Source organism: Salminus brasiliensis, chromosome 17, assembly GCF_030463535.1.
Source record: "Salminus brasiliensis chromosome 17, fSalBra1.hap2, whole genome shotgun sequence".
Classification (NCBI taxonomy): Eukaryota; Metazoa; Chordata; class Actinopteri; order Characiformes; family Bryconidae; genus Salminus; species Salminus brasiliensis.
Genome location: NC_132894.1, coordinates 23,091,289 through 23,110,890, shown reverse-complemented (window position 1 = coordinate 23,110,890; position 19,602 = coordinate 23,091,289). Strand labels below are relative to the sequence as shown.

Here is a 19,602-nt window from a genome sequence, read left to right as displayed (position 1 = left end):
ATCAATATGGCCATAAACACATACTTATACATACTAATAATAATTGTATATAAGATGTGTAAATAATGTCCATGTTATCTGTTGTATTGTCATTGTTTGTGAAGACCACCACCGTAGACACTTGGTCTATTCCAGGCTGAGGAGGGAGGAGCAGAATAGGCTGAAGCAGAAGTAGACATCTGAGAGGCTTTGCAGCTTTCAGATGAAGGCCACTGAAGCTGCTTGTTGTACAAAGTGTGTTACCCAGCTCCTTTGTGCTTTGTTTTTGTTGTGTGTACTTTCTTTTGATTTTTGCACAAAATCAACATTAAATATCAATAGAACTTACCTGCAAGTGTTTGGCTGTATTCTTCTGGTAAATGGTCCTTCACGTCCGCTTAAAGCCACGCTATCACCACAACATGAGCATTTCTATACTGACCCACAATGAGTCTAATCTATTTGAAAACCAACTACACATCTGTTTTGCCTATGTTGCACAGAAATATAAACTCAAATTTGTTAAGGATACACCCTCTAGATTTTAGGGTTTAGAAAGGTGGAGAATTTGAATCTGGGCTTTTTATCACCACAAATAAATCTGCTTACTAATTGATTTACCTTTTAAAAGATGGAGGTCAAATGACAAGGCAGGTTTTGAAATAAAAAGCAATCTAGGTAAAATGTTCGTTCTGATTACACTAATTCTGCCAAAAAAAAGTGTGCTTCAGGTCAAGGGTAATTGTTATCCCAAGGTATCCAAAGCCATTATTTGTCAACTGGAATGGTATAATTAGTTTAATATAATCTGGGACATTCAGCTGAATAGCTGTAGACCTGCCAAAATTGATTGTATAGCCAGATAGCACACTATAATTAGTGATTAAGTTTCTGGATTCATGGAATAATAACAGTGGAGGAAATAAGTATATTTGATATTTGATATCGCGAACTTCAGCTCTCTCCAAAGATTTTCTATGGGATTGAGGTCAGGAGACTGGCTAGGCCATTCCATGACCTTGATATGCTGCTTATGGAGCCACTTCTTTGTTTCCTTGGCTATATGTTTTGGACCTTCGACCCATCCACGACCCATTTTCAGTGCCCTGCCAAGAGACTCAGTGACACTCCAACATTTCCACCATGGGCAAGACTAAAGAGCTGTCTAAAGATGTCAGGGTCAAATTGTTGACCTACACAAGGCTGGAATGTGCTACAAAGCCATAAGTAAGAAGCTGGATGAGAAGGTGACAACTGTTGGTGCAATTATTCGGAAGTGGAAGAAGTACAACATTACTGTCAATCGACCTAGGCCTGGAGCTCCATGCAAGATATCACCTCGTGGAGTCTCATTGATCATGAGAGAGGTTAAAAATCAGCCAAGAACTACATGGGAGGAGCTGGTTAATGACCTCAAGGCAGCTAGGACCACTCTTCTCCAGGAGGTTGTCACCCAGGATTTTGCGATACATGGCCCCGTTCATCTTCCCATCGATGTTGGCCTGTGCCCTTAAAAGAAAAAACACCCCCAAAACATAATACTTCCACCACCATGCTTGACGGTGGGGATGGTGTTCTTAGGGTCATATTCTGTATTTTTCTTCCTCCAAACACGTCGAGTTGAGGCCAAAGAACTCAATTTTGGTCTCATCTGACCACATCACCTTCTCCCAGTCTCTTTCAGAGTCATTACTATGTTCATTGGCGAACTTGAGGCGGGCCTGGATATGAGCCTTCTTGAGCAGAGGAACCCTGCATGCACTGCAGGATTTTAAACCATTACGTCTCAGTGCATTACCAATGTTTTTTTTTTTTTTTTTGGAGACTGTGGTCCTAGCTGCCTTGAGGCTGATTTTTAACCTCTCTCATGATCAATGAGACTCCACGAGGTGATATCTTGCATGGAGCTCCAGGTCAATTGACAGTAATGTTGTACTTCTTCCACTTCTGAATAATTGCACCAACAGTTGTCACCTTCTCATCCAGCTTCTTACTTATGGCTTTGTAGCACATTCCAGCCTTGTGTAGGTCAACAATTTGACCCTGACATCTTTAGACAGCTCTTTAGTCTTGTCCATGGTGGAAATGTTGGAGTGTCACTGAGTCTCTTGGCAGGTGGCCTTTTACACAGGTGACAATTTGGGACAGGTGTCTCTCATGCGGGTAACGACTGCACTGAGATTAGGGTGTGTTAGTGGTCTGTGGGAGCAAACATTAGTCATGGTTTTTAGGGGATCAAATACTTAGTTCTCTCAATGAAATGCAAATTATTTAGATACCATTTCATGTTCTAGATTTTCTTTTTGATATTCCATCTCTCAGTACAAACTTTCAAAATCAGTGGGGGAATCAAATACTAATTTCTCCACTGTATAGAATAGTACATTGCTGGCAAAAAATGAGATACAATGATCTGCTTCTCCCACTAAAGCTCCTGGAATAATGAAACTAGATGTAAATGTATTTGGCTAGGAGTTCTATTACTACAAAATGCAATGGTGAAGGAGTAGCCTTGTCCACAGCGTCTTCCAATTGGAAAAATTTACTTTAATAGAGGCCGTGGGGTCCAAATACAACAATTTGACTATATTTATAAAATTATTCCCCAATACGCTTTTCTCCAGTAGCGCAAAAAGAAAATTCCATTCAACCCTGCTAAAGGAAACAATTCAAGTAGGGTCTTTTCTTTTGGCATGAAGTTTTATAATATTACGAAGGCAGCGAATGTTATTGAATCCATATCTAGATATGCATTTAATAACGTTCGCCACCTTCATATTTTAATGAATTCAGTCTGATCAGGTTTAATGATGTATGGTAGAAATGTTTCCAGTCGGTGAGAAAGCGCTTTAATTAGAAATTTGTAATCTACATTAAGTAGATTAAGTGATTTTAAAAAGTTACAGAAAGTATCATTAATTATGTGAGGTCTTAAGAAATATCACTAGAAGGAGTTTTAATAGTTTTTATAGATTGTTCAGTCTGTTGTAATTAAGCTGGTGAGCTAATAAATGACTGGGTTTATTTTCAAACTCATAGTATTTCTGTTTAGAAAAAAAGTAACAACTTGAGAGTAAAATGTATAATCCCTAGTCATTGGATATTATTCTCTCCAGATATCTACAATGCCTGACTGCATACTCATGTGGAACAAGTTAAGATTTACATTTAACCATATGTAGTGAAGAAGATGCAATTAAAATCCACCCAGGAATCCAAAATTTATTAAACAACAAAATTAAATGTGACAAATTTTGGGTCTGCCTTCTGTATCTGGTTTCTCTGACTCCAGAATGAATAGAATATTATTGTATATAAGTATAGCTGTATTGCTCTTCTTAGAGCTAGATGATGAGGAATAGATCTGACCAACCCAGTCCCAACCCAGTTTCAATTGTTCCTGGGCAGATAAGGGAGTTTCCTGCAATAAGGCTATAGTAACCTTTTGTTTAAGAAATGTAAGAGTTACTCGTGTCTGCACCTCAGCCTCAGTAACAACAAAAATCTAAATATGCAGCATAATATTTTAAAAACAGGTGAGGAGTCACAAACAAGAGCCAAAGGCAAATAACCCCACATCTAACATCAAGAACAATGTAAACAACCACCCTATCAGTGTTAGTTCATTTACTTACATCATCTAGATCCAAATAAAACCCCACCGGAAAAATTAACATTCCACCTCTGTATAAGAATTTACACATGCCACGTTGAGCCGAGGCTTTCAAGCGGGGGACAGAATGACTTCTATAGTGCTAAAGCATAGAAAGCGGACCAGGATGCTCCGTGGTGTGCTTTTGAACCGGAGATCTATGAGCCCATTCAATTTCAATGGGCGGAACACCCATGGAATGATCCATCCAGGAGGGAATGGTTGTTGGAGGAACTCTGCCAGGGTGGACATTGCCCTCTGCTTTTTCCAACAAACCAACAATTTTAAGGTTTTTCCTTCTCCCGCGGTTTTCCAGGTCGTCAACCTTGGTCTGCAGGAACTCTGCTATTTTGGTGACTTGGGCTTTGTGGTTGTTTAGAGAGTCTTCAGCCGCCGAGAGTCTGTTTTCAACCTCATCCAATCTGCCTTCTGTAGTGGTAACTCGTGCCACTAAAGTGCATAAACGAAACCTCCACTGAGGAGACAGAGCCAGCAATATCTTGAAGACGGCCCTCTATATTATCCTAAAAGCATGAAAAATGGCCATGTTTGGTTGAGCATTAGCTAGCTAGCTAGCTTCGTCCCCCTCAGCAGATTCCAGAACTTGCTTTTTCTGGTCTTTGAGTCTCTGGGACCGCATGGATAAATAAATTGGAAAATCTTTATTTCCAGAAGTATCAGCCATAGGCATGTCCAAAGTAGGACTGCATTAAAGAGATTAAACCGAGGTGGCGTGTGAATAAAGACAAGTGTAAAAATTAAGAAAAATTTGATGCCGCCATCTCAGACCCGGTCACGTGTCACACCCCCCAATAAGATTTTTAAAGCAGATTCTTTTTTTGGGATCAAATGTTTATTGGTTTTTAGACTGTGTGAAATAAATACTTTATATATTCTAAATGTATATCCACAGACCAGCAGCTTTTACGCAGCTGTTAGAGCACAAAGTAAGAGTCTTTTTTGCTACACAGAAAGGGTAAGTGAGGAGAACTGAGGCACTGAGCACAGAACATCATGGTCCAGTTAAGTAGAAATCTGAAAATAAAAAATAAATAATAAACCCAAAATGTATGCAGAAAGGTGCCAAGGTAACCCAAGGAGCAAAAATCTAAAGCTGGAGATTGAAAAAGCTGCATATGGAACCATCTTAATGGTGTCAGATAGAATCTATGCAGAAATTTCCAGTGTATCATCTGGTGATCAGGATTCCTCAAACATAAAATTATCATTGCCCATGCATGGTCCTCAAAACATTGTAAAAAAAAAAAATTACTTAAGATCTTTGGACCACACAGTCCAACCCGTCTACAAGAGGTTTAAAGTAAAAAATTGTAAGTAATGCTGAGCAAGGCTGGAGTAAAGCACTTTAATCATTGGGTGCGGCTCTAATTTGGAGTTCAGGGAGTCTCTGAAAACAGAGGGCTGATTTAAGTTGCAGATAACTAAAGAAAGAGGTGCTGGGCACATTACATTGCTCTGACAGCCTGGAAAGAGCTTAACCCATTTTTATTGCAGATATCGCTTGGACGTCAAACTCTTTTGCTCTCCCATTGGGGGCAATGAAATGGAGCATTATGAAAGAGTAGAAAGTGCTCATGCCATGTTAGTGTGTTTGCCTAAAAAGTGTTAATGCCAAATTAATTTAAGGTGCGAAATTATGGGTCCAAAATATAGTTTACAGTATCTAATGGGAACATCACAAAACATAAGACCTTGTCATCATTTTTATGGGGCTACCAGTGCCTCTTCTATTAAGCGGCATGAATTATGAGCACTTTGATTCAGGCATGTTGATTAATGTTTTAAGGTAAATGCCTGAGCATACATTTCAAAATCTAGAAATGCAAGACCACCATCTGACATTAACCTCTGTAAAGTAGATCATTTTATTTGGTCATTTACCATTCCAAACATACATGGATCATACCAAATGATGTTGGGCTTCTTTTACTATAATGGGGGAGCAAGGAATATAATTGCGCATTGCTTGAGCTAGGGGTTTGGCATTCTTGACATGTAACCCTTTCTAGAAGAAAAAAGTTTTAGAAAAATATTTATTATCTGTAAGGACCTTTTCATTTGGGTCTGCATATTCTTTTTTTATCATCGAAAATCGAGGCAAGAAATCGAGCACCAAAGCCAATAAGACTTTATAAAACTACTTTGATCACAGTGGATCATTTCAGGCACCAGTAATTCTAAGCATCTGAGCAATACCCAAGCAAATCATTTTATGTCAGCATATATAAGCGATACTGGGCGACAACTATTGCAAAAAGTTCTATTTAAGTAATGATATTAAAGCTGTATTAACATTCTTATGAAATTCACCTTTATCTAGGGGGAATTCATCATTTCTAACAATAAAGTTCCCAATTCTGCCCAGAAGAATAAATAAAATTAATCAGTGATGCCATCCAATCCAGGCGACTTTACTTTTTTCATCTGACAGAGGGGTCTCTTTCAATTCTAGAGGAGAAATATCCTGATCTAAATAAGATGCCTCGTTAGTGGACAATTGTGGCAAATCTAAGGAATGAAAAAAAGGGGGCAATATTCGAGGTTTCTTTTGGGACATATTGATTCATAGAATTCTGAAAAAAACCTGTAAAAAGCATAATTGTTTTGTGCATGTTCTTTTAGTAGTTATCCATCATGAGATCTTATTGCTGTAATATTTGAGAATTTCTCATTACTTCTGAGTTTTAGCACCAAGAAGTGACTGGGCCTGCATCTATTAAAATAGTAATTTATCTAACCCCTTTTGATAAGGAATTATGCTCTCTCTCTTCTTCCTTCTAATTTTTAACTACAACTATTTGTGATGCAATATCACCAGAAAGAGGGTGTTGACTGGACCTTTCTTGTGCTTCAAGTTTAAATTTCAGGGCAGATGCCTGTCTCTTTTCTGTTGCAAAGAAGCAAATGCAACAGAATTATTCCTAAAGAAACCATTCACTGCTCCCAACAAACCTCTGGTCGTGCAAGGAACCCTGATTAAACATAAGAAATTTGGTCAATTCACTCCTAAATTAAGAGGCAAAAAAAATTGTGCCTTGCCCATAAAATAAAATATGTTGCTTAGTGTTCAGATTAAGATGCTGCCAGCAGTTGAGTAAAGACAAGGCGGTAATTCATAGCTTAAGCTAGCTGCCAGTTGACTGAGAAATATCACCCCTGATCTGTTTAATTAATAAATGATTAATGACTATTCATATCTGCTCCCACCATGAACTCAACATCCACTAGATTTGTTAGATAATCTAACAGAACAAAAAAACTGATCTCGTGTAGTTGGAGTGTAAACTGAAATAAAGGCAATTTTCCCATTTCTTTTTTTGTTGTAATGCGTTATTCTCCTTTCTTCATCCCTTCCTTGGTTTCAAATAGTAATCTCCCATTTCCTCTGTACCAAGATAAGAACTCATTTAGTTATTTGCAGTTGCATAAAAAGCAACTCTAAGAATCCAATTTGAGAGATTTTGAAATATGCAAATACAGTAAATTCTATAATCGGACCAAGGTCAATTCGTTTTCGAAAAAAAAAACTAGCACGTTTAAGAAGCTCATTTAAACCATTTAAATGTTCCACCTCAAGAAATTCAAAACCATAAAATAAGTGAACTGCCCAAGTAAACCCCCTGATTCCAGAAACAGCACGATCAAAACATCCCGCAGCCCCTCAGAACACAATCAAGCGTGGACTCATCCACAGCCCTCCCCTTTCTTTTCTTTCTGCATTGCCGAGAGCCCCGCCAAGATGGCAGCGCTCCAAAGGATCCGCCATGTTGGATTGAGACGAGACATGTTAGATTACCTTTTTTGCTGTTGACGAGTTTGGAATAAAAGGCAGAGATTTCCTGCTGAGAAACATTGTTAACTGCACCGGTAACCAAAAAGAGTAAATACAATAAGGACCAAACCCGATCGGGAGCTCTAGCCAGCTACAACCAAGCGCATGAATGGAGTCATGCTTTTCCAGGCCATGCCAACGGCCCCAGGTCCTCACCAGTGCAGGAGTGGAGACAACCACCCTCGGTTTCCACAACGCCGGCAGTGCTGGATTTAGGATGGCCAGCGCTGGAGAAGTCAAGGACAGCCTATAGCCTTATCATCCATCAGCGGAGTTCGGACTGCATCTACAACAGCAGCTGTCGAGCTCGACAAACCTCCTTGCAGACCACCTGGAGATCTCGCTCCAACAAACACAAATGACGGTCAGTGAGACATAGTACTATACAGTAACACAGGGAGCAGAGAACACAAAGATCACTACTAGCTCAGATAAAGAAGACAAAGTTAATATTAAAGACTATGAAGTAGGGTTGATTTAGCTTCTGAAGCAGGATCGCATCAAAAAAAAAACTTTAAATATAGAAAAACCTGAATCTGTACATTGTAGGTTTAGATTGAAAGCTTCACTCCCTCTACCATTGATGAGGCCTTTTCATCTTGGAGAAAAAAAAAATAGTAAATGTCTTAAAGGATCTGTTTCACAAAAGCTTTGCATCTTCTGAAAATCTAAGAACTAAATTTGATTTTCCTCAAGCTCATTTTTTCAGTTATGTGCAGCTAAATAATTATGCCCACAAACTTCCTCTGGATTCTGAAGATCAAACCTTTACAAGTATTAAAGCAGCAGCAGGTGGAGGATCCATCTGTATATGAATATATTTACTGAATGGTGGCAAAATATTGTAGATAGCACCCCTCATCTGTATGTTTAAAACACATTATAATTCAATTTAAATTTGGAATTATGTTTTCGAATATTCGGGGTGACTCCTCAAAGGCTTTATCTGGGGAAATCTTGTTCCAAAGGTGCTGGCTAAGACTGCTTAGATTACTTAAAGGGAAAGAGAAAACCCTCCTACTTAAAATTGGGTGCAGTAGTAAATTTAATACTACTCTGCAACCTGTCTTGACTTAAACAGACAATATGGACTGATGATTAATTGGCTGGTTAGCACCCAGTTTGAAATCCATTTCACTATTTAAAATTTACATTTATTCTTCCACCCTTTGCATTTCTTTGGACACTTGTATGTGCTTTTATAACTTGTATTTTCAAGGTTTTAAGTTCAACATAAAGTCGGTTCATATGAGGCCCCCTGACGACCCTCTGTGTCCGCCGCACCGGTAGTGGTGGAATTAAGACTGTTGCGCTTTGGTAAAGTGCACATACAATAAAAGGTTTAGCAGCAAACACTCCTGTGTGCCGGTAAAGACGCCAAAAAAAAAAAAAAAAAAAAAAAAAAAAAGGACTGGTGATGTCCTAGATATTGTTGTATTGAAGGAGACTGGGTTGACAATGAGGCTGAAGCATGGAGCACTGGGCATTAGAAATATGACGGCATTATGGGTAAATGATGAATAAGTGAGGTTGAGGTATATCGTAGTGCTACCAAATGAGTTCATTCAAAGAGAGATGTGTATACACTCAGACAGGATAAACAAAGTTTATAATCACCACTCAAAGCTTATATCAAGGCACCAGCTTTAACATCCTCTGACCGTTTTCACAGATTAAACAACAGGGTTACATCACCGATACTAACCTAAAACAGCTCAGTAGCGTGAAACATGAAGAAATAACAGCAAACCATGAATATTAAGTAATACATAGGTAAACACTAGCTAGCATAGCAACAGAACTAAGCCATTCCCAAACAAATCAAACAGGAGTTTACTTTGTGTCACAGACTAAATTAAAGGCACCCACAGCCACACAGCTTGAGCAGTTTCTAAAGTTCAGTTTTACAGAGGAGCTACAAAGCTTGTTCACACCGGCTCACTGCTGCAAGACCACGCTGCTGCTTTACAGCGGAGGCTCCTAATTGGCTGAGACTCCGCATTATATACTGACCAATGCGGCTGAAGCTTTGTGAATATTAAATGAGGTCACTAATTTAAGGAGCTTTTGCGAGGACCCAGGTTGTAGATACACTCAGACATTTACTGAGGGTTACTTAGATGCAGTCTGAACTTCCTGAAAACTAAGGGTGAAACAGTTAAAGCTACTGAGCGATGTTTGGCCGATTCATCTCCATATGGAACAGTAAAATGTATTTGTATGGTTCAGAGTTCACAGAAACAGATTTACCGTCATTGCTCTCTAACAGGTGATAAGGCGTGAGACCTCAGCAGCTATATACAGTGGGGCAAAAAAGTATTTAGTCAGATTGTGCAAGTTCTCTCATCCTTCTAAGAAGGAGAGGTACATAATTTTCATCATAGGTACACTTCAACTATGAGAGACAAAACGAGAAAAAAAAAAAAACAGAAAAAAAAAATCACATTGTAGAATTTTTAAAGAATTTATTTGTAAATTATGGTGTATGTATTTGGTCACCCACAAACAAAATTTCTGGCTCTCACAGACCTGTACCTTTTTCTTTAAGAAGCTCTTCTGTCCTCCACTCGTTACCTGTATTAATGGCACCTGTTTGACCTTGTTATCTGTATAAAAGACACCTGTCCACAGCCTCAAACAGTCAGCTGTCGAAGAACACCAGGAAGAAATGGCTCTGTAAAAAAGCATTTCAAGGTCCTGGAGTGGCCTAGCCAGTCTCCAGACCTCAACCCTATAGACAATTAGAGGAGGAAGTTGAAAGTCTGTGTTGCCCAGCGACAGCCCCAAAACATCACTGCTTTAGAGGAGATTCGTGTGGAGGAATGGGCCAAAATACCACCTACAGTGTGTGCAAACCTAGTGAAGACGTACAGGAAATGTTTGTCTGTCATTGCCAACAAAGGTTATGTTAAAGTATTGAGTTGATCTTTGGTTATTGACCAAATACTTCTTTTCCACCATAATATACAAATAAATTATTTAAGAAAATCCTACAATGTGATTTTCTGGATTTTGTCGCTTATAGGTGAAGTGTACCTATGATGAAATGATTACCTATGATTCCAGACCTCTCTCATCTTTCTAAGTAGGATAATTTGCACAATCAGTGGCTGAACAAAATACGTTTTGGCCCCACTGTGTGTGTGTGTGTGTGTGTGTGTGTGTGTGTGTGTGTTGCATATTATCATTCATTACACACAGACTGATTTTATTGCTCATCTCTTTTCATTTTGATTGTTATAAAACTGACAACGATTGAAACCTCAAATTCAGTATCTCAGAAACTTAGAATATTACTTCAGACCAATACAAAAAAAAAGGATTTTCAGAAATACTTACATACTTTTTAGAAAGTATGAACATGTACAGCACTCAATATTTAGTTGGGGCTCTTCTATTAATGTGCTTGGACACAGAGCTCTGTGAACAGCCAGCCTCTTTAGCAATGATCTTGTGTGTCTTGCTGTCCTTGTGCAAGATGTTGTCTTTTGGACAACTGTCAAGTCAGCAGTCTTCCCCATGATTGTGTAGCCAACAGGTGTTTGCAGGTGTTAATTAGCTGATTAGAGGGTGGCACCAGGTGTCTTCAATACTGAACCTTTTCACAATATTCTAATTTTGAGATACTGAATCATCCAAATTCAAAGAAATAAACTGAAATATTAAAATATATCAGTCTGTGTGTAATGAAGTTTCACTTTTTGAATGGAATTACTGAAACTTTAATGATATTCTAATGTTATTAGCAGCACCTCCTGTGTGTGTGTGTGTGTGTGTGTGTAATGTATATATATATATAAAACAGTAAAAACTGGGATCTCTTGGAGTTGGAGCGTGAACTGAAAGACAATTTTCCCATTTATTTCTTTTGTTGTAATGTGTGTTATTCTCCTTTCTTCATCCCTCCCTTGGTTTCAAATCAATCTCCCAATTCCTCTGCACCAAGATAAGAGCTTGTTTAGTTGTTATTTGCAGCTGCATAAGAAGCACCTCTATAGAATTTATTGCATTTGGGAAGATCAAAAGTAAAAGGCAAAGGTTTCCTGCTGAGAAACATCCTTAACTGCACCGGTAACCAAAAAGAGTAAATAAGGACCCAATTCGATCGGGAGCTCTAGCCAGCTGCAACCGAGCCCATGAATGGAGTCATGTGACTCTAAAGCAGTTTACTGAAGCCACAATTACAAACCATGTGGAGGCTAGAGACAGTCTCGATACTGCAGGGTTTGTCTGAGATACAGTGAGGAACACTGATATATTACTTTTTAAGACAAGCAGAGAAATGACAGAATAAATGGTTATAAAACTGAGTAAATCATGTAAAAGAATTACCTGCCCACTATCCAGTTGCCTTCGCTGGCGTCCTGTCTTTCTCCGAGTGGTGTCCAGAAGTGTGCGGCAGTGCTCCTTCAGGGCCTCGCTGCATCGGGCAAACAAAAGTGGTGAATGATGGTACCGAAGCCACCTAGCAATGTCCAGGACTCTTGGCCAAACAAAAAAAAAGAAGAAAAACAAAAGAAAAGAAGAAAAACCCACACTCTTGGGTCCCGATACTTAAGGGTTTTACCAACAATGGAAACACCGCCCTGAGGTCCTCTGTGAGGTCGTAGAACTGAACCTCGCACCAGTTAGTTGAGGTGAAAACCGTCTGTGGTGGTGGAGGAGCCCTCGGCTTTTCCAGGCCACACCGACGGCCCCAGGCCCTCTCTGGTGCGGGAGTGGAGACAACAATCCTCAGTGTCCGCCACGCCAATATTGCTGGATTTAAGGTGGCCAGCTTTGGAGGAGTCACGGACAGCCTCAGGCCTCGTCTTCTGTCGGTGGAGTTTGGACTGCCAGCAGCTGTCAAGCTTAACAACCTCCTTGCAGAGCGCCTGGAGATCTCACTCAGACAGAACACAAACGACGGTCAGTGAGAGAGTACTGTACAGTAACACAGGGAGCAGAGAGCACAAGGATCACAACAACTGGCTCAGATAAGGAAGACAAAGCTTAAGACAAAGATTAAAGACAATGAAGTAGGGAAGGTTGCTCAACAGTCCGCTTTGAATCACGTCTCGAGCTCCTAAAGCAGGATCGCATTGAAAAAAATAAAATAAATGTGTAGGATAGGTCAGATGTCAAGTCTGAAATACCCATATCGTAGTTTCTTATGATGCACAACAATTTCCACAAAAGCACAACAGACTTCTGTTGTGCTTTTGTGGAAACCATCTGAAGCACTACTGCATTTCCTGACATAGCCGTTTCTAGCCACCTGATCCACAAATTAATTCCCAGCAGATATTGCACCCCAATAAGTGCCAGATTAGGTACAATTGAACCAGCAGGATATACCGCTGCATGTACTGCTCTCAGGGCTCTTCACCAGTGAATATTCACATGGAACAATGGCTTCGTTTTTCAAAAGGAAATTTATCATTTTAAATAACCCTTCTTCTGCTTGCTTGGACATTGGTCATCGAGCCCCTTTCTTGCTCAGGGGAAATATGCAATTCAACTGGTTCTCTAAACAACTGTCTCCTCCCATTTATTCCAAATTCCTTTGTTATTGCCTTTATTCCAAAAGGCAAGCGGTCTAATTAATTTCCTTACAGTCACCTCGAGTACAGAGTCTCAGAGTCAGTAGAGCGCCTGAATTGAATCAGAATCACTCATTGGGATGTCGGCGGCCGCCTTTGTCGGTTTCTGATCCTGTCTCTGAAAACTCTGGACCCAGAGGAATATTGGTATCTCTGTGGAACCTCCAAAACTGTGGTAGTCTGATTTGCTTCTCCACGCTTAAAGAATCAACTTTATCAATTTGGCATCCCCTGTAACCCAGCTGTGCAGTGAAACACACACCCCGTGAACAGTGAGCACAGGTGCCTGGAGCAGTGGGCAGCCACTGCCCACAAAAGAAGGTAAGGGGCCTTGCTCAACAGTGGAGGTTGCTGAGCCCGGGTATCGAACCCACAACGCTGTCATCAATAGCCTGAAGCTCTAACCCACTGAGCCACCACTGCCCCTACAGCTGCTTATCGTTAACAGATTTTCACTATTATTATTGGGCTTCGAACAGGGCTGTTCCTTCATGTTACACGTGTTGCTCTGTTGAACATTACCTAAAAAATCCAGACTGTGAAACAGTCTCTGAGAATCTGGCTGCAGTTTCGAAGAGTCTTGATTTGATGAGGCCTTTTCGTCTTGGAGAGAAAAAGGAGTAAATGTCTTAAATCTGTTTATTGACAAAAGGTTTGCATCTTTTAAACAACTTAGAACTGAATTTAATCTTCAAGCTCATTTTTTTCAGGAATGTGCAGCTACATAGTTTTGTGTCCACAAACTTCCTCGTCATTATTAGATACAGTTCTGAAAGTCACCCCATAGATAAAAAATGTAATTGGCACTATATTAGATACGGTTCTGAATGTCAACCTACAGATAAAAAATATATAAAAATGTAATTGGCAGTATATCTGTTAATCTAATGTGTGATAGATGTCAAACAGAACCAACAAAGGCACACGTTTTGGTTTTGTCTAAAAATCACTGGCTTTTGGAATTATGTTTTCAACTTCTTTTCAGGAGTCTTCAAACAGCCGATCCAGCCTTGCTCTACAACAGCAATATTCGGTGTGACTCCTCAAGGGCTTTATCTGAAAACTTCTTCAAAAGGTGCTGGTTAAGACTGCTTAAATTACTTAAAAGGAAAGAGAAAACTCTCCTACCTAAAATTAGGTGCAGTAGTAAATTTAATACTACTCGGCAACCGGTCTTTAATTAATTAGACAATATGGACTCTGATGATTAATTGTCTGGTTAATTGTCCCAGTTTTAAAATCTATTTCTCGGTTTAAAATGCAGCCATTTACTTTTACTCTCTAACCCTTTGCATTTCTTTGGACACTTTTATAACTTTAAATATATTAAAAAATTACCTGTAATTTTTTTTATTAGAATTTTAAGTTTAACATAAAATCGGTTCAATGTAATAAACAGACCCACGCCCTTGATTCCTTGAGATCTAGTGAATTAAGGTTAACATTCGAATTTGTCTACGGAGTCAGCGCAGACGGACCCGTCCCACAGCCAGCAGTGGAGCCCAAAGAGCTGGAGAAACGGCTCGCTCACTCGTCAGTAAGCAGGTAAGGGGCCGAAGACGATGATCCCACCTGGGAAAACAGGAGACTGTGGCATTACTCTTTAAATAAAAGTTCAGAAAGGTTCCAGGTCTATATCGTAGTGCTACTAAATGAGCTCATTCAAAGAGAGATGTGTATACACTCAACTGGCAGTATAAAAAAAAGCTAATAATTACCACTCAAAGCTTATATTAAGGCACCAGCTTTAACATGCCTCTGACCGTTTTCACAGGTTAAACAATGGGATTGTAGCGCCCCCACAAGGACAAAAAGAGGAATAGCAATAGTCTCTGAGGAGTAGTTAAATAAACACCAGGACGTTGACTAAGAACACAAATTTAGCACATTTCCACAGAATTACACCATCAATACTAACCTAAAACAGCTCAGTAGCATGAAACATGTGAAGAAAAAAAAACATGAATATTAAGTAATAGATAAGGAGACAGCTAGCACAGAAACAGAACTAAGCCATTCCCAAACAAAATGAACAGGAGCTTACTTTGTGCCACAGCCACACAGCTAGAGCAGTTTCTAAAGTTCAGTCTTCCAGAAGAGCTACAGAGCTCGTTCACACAGTCTCAATTTACCCTGCTCACTGCTGAAAGACCACGCTGCTGCTTTACAGCGGAGGCTACTAATTGGCTGAGACTCCGCATTATATACTGACCAATGTGGCTTCGTGAATATTAAATGAGGTCACTAATTTAAGGAGCTTTTGTACAGATCCAGGTTTGTAGATACACTCAGACATTTACTGAGGGTTACTTGATGGTTACTTAGATGCAGTCTGTGAACTTTCTGAAAACTAAGGGTGAAACAGTTAAACCTACTGAGCGATGTTTGGCGATTAATCTCCATATGGAACAGTAAAATGTATTTGTTCACATAAGGGTTCAGAGTTCACAGATTTACAGTCACTGCTCTGTAAGCAGGGGATAAGGCATGAGACCTCAGCAGCTATATACACGTATTCAATGATTCTACATTGACAGGGAGAAAGCTTAACCTTTTAAAGAGGAGTATTTGGATCAGCATGCTACACTTACAAACATGACAGATAGAAGCTAGAGTCAAAATGTGAAAGGGAGTCTTTGTAGGGTACTACAAGAACAGTCCATCATACCTAGTCTACTATCCAGACACAGGGAAAGTCCTTAAACACAGGCATCTGAAATTTCATACAAAGTGCAGTAAAGAACACCAAACCCAGACTGACCAGTCAACAGCACCTGATGATCCCAAGATGAAAGGTGCGTACCCCCCCATTCCAACAGTGTTGATCAGACTTCAGAAGAGGTTCAAGAGTCTTAAACTGATGCTCAAGATTGTGCTCAAACTGAGGAAGACAGACATGGTACACACTTTTCAAAGAGAGGTAGGAAAGAGAATGTCAGATATTAAAGATTAGACACTGACCAGAACTGACTTTGCTACAGGGTCTGTAATGTACCACAGAGCTTTAAAGAGGCAACTGTTCAACAAAATCACAGTTCTGAGTAGAGGAGAGGGCTTCTCTCACTGAAAAGGACTTCCACTCCGACTGCTCTCTCCCAGGAGCTGAACATGCAGTGAGAGGATCTATGATTGTACGTTTCAGATCAAACCTACACTAAAGTCTCTAAAGTTTCTAAAGTCTGATATGTTGCTAAGCGTTACAGTCAAGCAATGGGAGTGGATTACAATGAGACATTTTCTCCAACTGCAGACGTTATACACATTTTGATGCAGATAACCACACAGTATGATCTTCAGCTCCACCAGACGGACGTAACAGACTACTTGCACGCTCTGATTGTGAGACATATGTGAAGCAACCAGAGGGATTTGAAGGAAAGTCAAATACAGGAGAAAAGCCTGTCTGTAAACTGAATAAATCATTGTGTGCTCTCAAACAGGCTGGAGGAACCTGAACATGTTGCGTGATTATCTAGATGAAAATGGCTTTACACAGAACCCAGCTGACCATTGAGTCTACAACAAACACACTGAAATCAGGAGAATAATACTGATAATTTGGGTTAATGATAATTTACCAGTTTTTCTACACTTAGGATGGCAACAGCAACACAATCTCTATATAGATTTGTTGCGGTTGAAGAATTTGTATCAATTCTAATAAGGTTGTTAAAGACAGTTTCGATACTGCAGGGTTTATCTGAGATACTATGAGCGACACTGATAAATAATTTTAATGCAAGCAGAGAAATGACAGAATAAATTGTTAATAAGTAATATGTAAAATGAATTACCTGCCAACTATTCAGTTCACTAATGCCAGGAACTCGCTGCGTCAGGAGAAGAATAGTAGAGTATGATTGTGCCGAAGGAATCACGCTGCCGCAGTGCCAAGGGAAGCCGCCCTTGAAAACGGACATCTCTGAACTTCTCAGGTCAGTTCACTCCCTCTACCACTGATGAGGCCTTTTCACCTTGAAGAGAAAATAATAGTAAATGTCTTAAAGACATTTAAGACAAACTTCCTCGTCATTATTAGAAACGGTTCTGAATGTCAACCTACAGATAAAAAAAAAATTTAAAAATGTAATTGGCAGTATATCTGTTACTGAACTCATTTCATATTAAACTCTTACAAGTATTAAAGCAGCAGCAGGTGGAGGATCCATTAATAAATATATTAATCTATTAATATATTTACTGAATGGTGGCAAAACATTGTAGATAACACTCCCCATCTATATGTTTAAAACACATCATTAAATTTAAATAGTGCATTCCTTACACTGGACAACAGGAAAACGACCAGCGCAGTCGTCAGTAAGTGGGCTGGGGGCCGAAAGTCTTTTCCAAACCGTATGCAGAAGCGTGCGGCAGTGCTCCTTCAGGACCTCGCTGCGTCGGGAAGAGAGAGAATAGTAAAGTATGAACGTGCTAAGGAGTCATGCTGCTGCAACACCAAGAGAAGCCTGGAAATCAGGAGGATAATACTGATAATCATTGATTCACTAACATTCATTCACTGCTTTAGGGGCTAGAGATCATATATTTAACAGCCTAAATTCAACAAGAGAACTGCTGCTACTCAGAAAGCCGAAAGAATTTATATCAATTCTAAGAAGATTTTTAAAGCAGATTTTCTGAAGCTCCAATTACAAACCATGTGGGGGACAGAGACAGTCTCCATACTGCAGGGTCTGTCTGAGATACTATAAGGGACACTGATGTGTTACTTTTTAAAACAAGCAGAGAAATGACAGAATAAAAAGATTATAAAATCCAGTAAATCATGTAAATCACTTACCTGACAACTATCCAGCTCACTAACCTGAATGACGGACCCAGACCGGACGGAGCTCATCTCTCCGGTGGAGGACCGGACACAGCCGAAAGCTCTCCCAGTTCTCTACACAGTCCGCGTCGATGGACCTGTCCCGCAGCCAGCAGTGGAGCGAGAAGAGCTGGGGAAGCGGCTCGCTCACTCGTCGGTAGGAGGGCAGGGGGAAGACGATGATCCTCTCGTCTGTCTTTTTCCGAAGCGGCAGAGCTGCTTCTGAACCTCCGCGTCAGGCGGAGAAAAGCGCCAAGGGAATCCGCCTGGACACGGGCAGCTGGAAATCAGGAGACCGTGGCGTTACTCTTTGGGCTCCGATACTTTTCAGTGTTTCACAGAAGAATCTCCAACAGTCAGAACACCGCCCTGAGGAGCTGTCCTCGGTGAAGAGCTGAGGGCCTCGAATCAGTCAGCAGAGGTGAAAACCGGCTGTGGTGGTGGAGGACACAACTAGCTAGCACTGTGAATCTAGCAACACTTCACCAGAGTAGCGAACGAAATTCTGTCAAAATAAAAGTCTCTCCTAAACCTGAACACATATTTTATGACTCTCTAAATTGAAAATAGTTGAAACTAGTTTAAGAAAACAGATTGTTTACACTAATTTAAAAGCTTATTAAAAGTGACTCAAATTAAGAACTGCAAGTAATAACTATACTTAGAGAAAATAGAGTAAATAGAAATAGAGTAAACAGTACCTGGTTTCCACCAGACATGATTCTTAAAAGGAATTAGTTGACATGCTTTTAAACATTTTTTTAAATGTCACATCAGTTTCGGTAACAGGACTGAGAAAAATGTATCCATCTTCGGTTTAGAAACCTTGTAAAAATAATAAAAATAATAATAATAATTAAATAAAGCTGCTTGAGATTGACCAATACATGTGTTCAATAGATAAATATATGTGTTATTAGATTCTGAGTTAAAAAATTAAGAAAATGTTAAAAAAAATTAAGTTTAATTTTGAAGAGTTACAACAAGCGAATGGCTCCATTCAGTGTAACGTCCCACAGGCTGCGTCCAGAAACCCCCAAATTTCCTGCTTTTTCCTACCGATCCTCCTCCTCTCCTCCACGACCCGGAAACTGATTTTGTGGGGCCATAGTGCTGCTTGTCCAAAACCCGGAGGAGACGAAAGAAGCTGCTTAAAATTTCCCTCGAAGCGGCTTCCAGCGATTCTTCCATCTTCCTCCAGGGTAGGAGAGGAGGAGGAGAGGAGGAGTAGAAAATGATTTCTGGACGCAGACTATGTCACGACACAGGTTTTTGGACAAGCGGCGCCACAAAATCAGTTTCCGGGTCGCGGAGGAGAGGAGTAAGTTTTGGGGTTTCTGGACGCAGCTCAGTAGTAGCAGTGAGAAGACCGGGCTTAAGCAGCGTGGCTGACGTTTTCCTCATAAAGCCGCTATAATCATTTTCTATAGCGAATTCTTTCTGCTCGACTTTATTAAAATAAACATAAAATAAAATAGAAATATAGAAAATGTGTGAATTTGCTTGACTTTTATTTAAAAAGACAAAAAACAAGTAGTAGTTTTGCTTTGAAGGTCAGGTATCGTTTCCAAACCGACAAAATAGAATAAAAGTCCTTAACAAACTTCCTCCATATTCGAGGGTTTTTAACTGGAGACGATGTGAAATGACCTCTAATAAAACACTGAAGTATTTCTGTTTATCTCTGTGTTTAACAGATGTTCAG

At 39.8% G+C, this 19,602-nt stretch overlaps 1 pseudogene; it reads right to left on the bottom strand.

The window, feature by feature from the left end:
• LOC140538540 (uncharacterized) overlaps window positions 1-2,057 on the bottom strand; it is a 16,205-nt pseudogene extending 14,148 nt beyond the window's left edge.
• Between the last annotated feature and the right edge of the window lie 17,545 nt (window positions 2,058-19,602).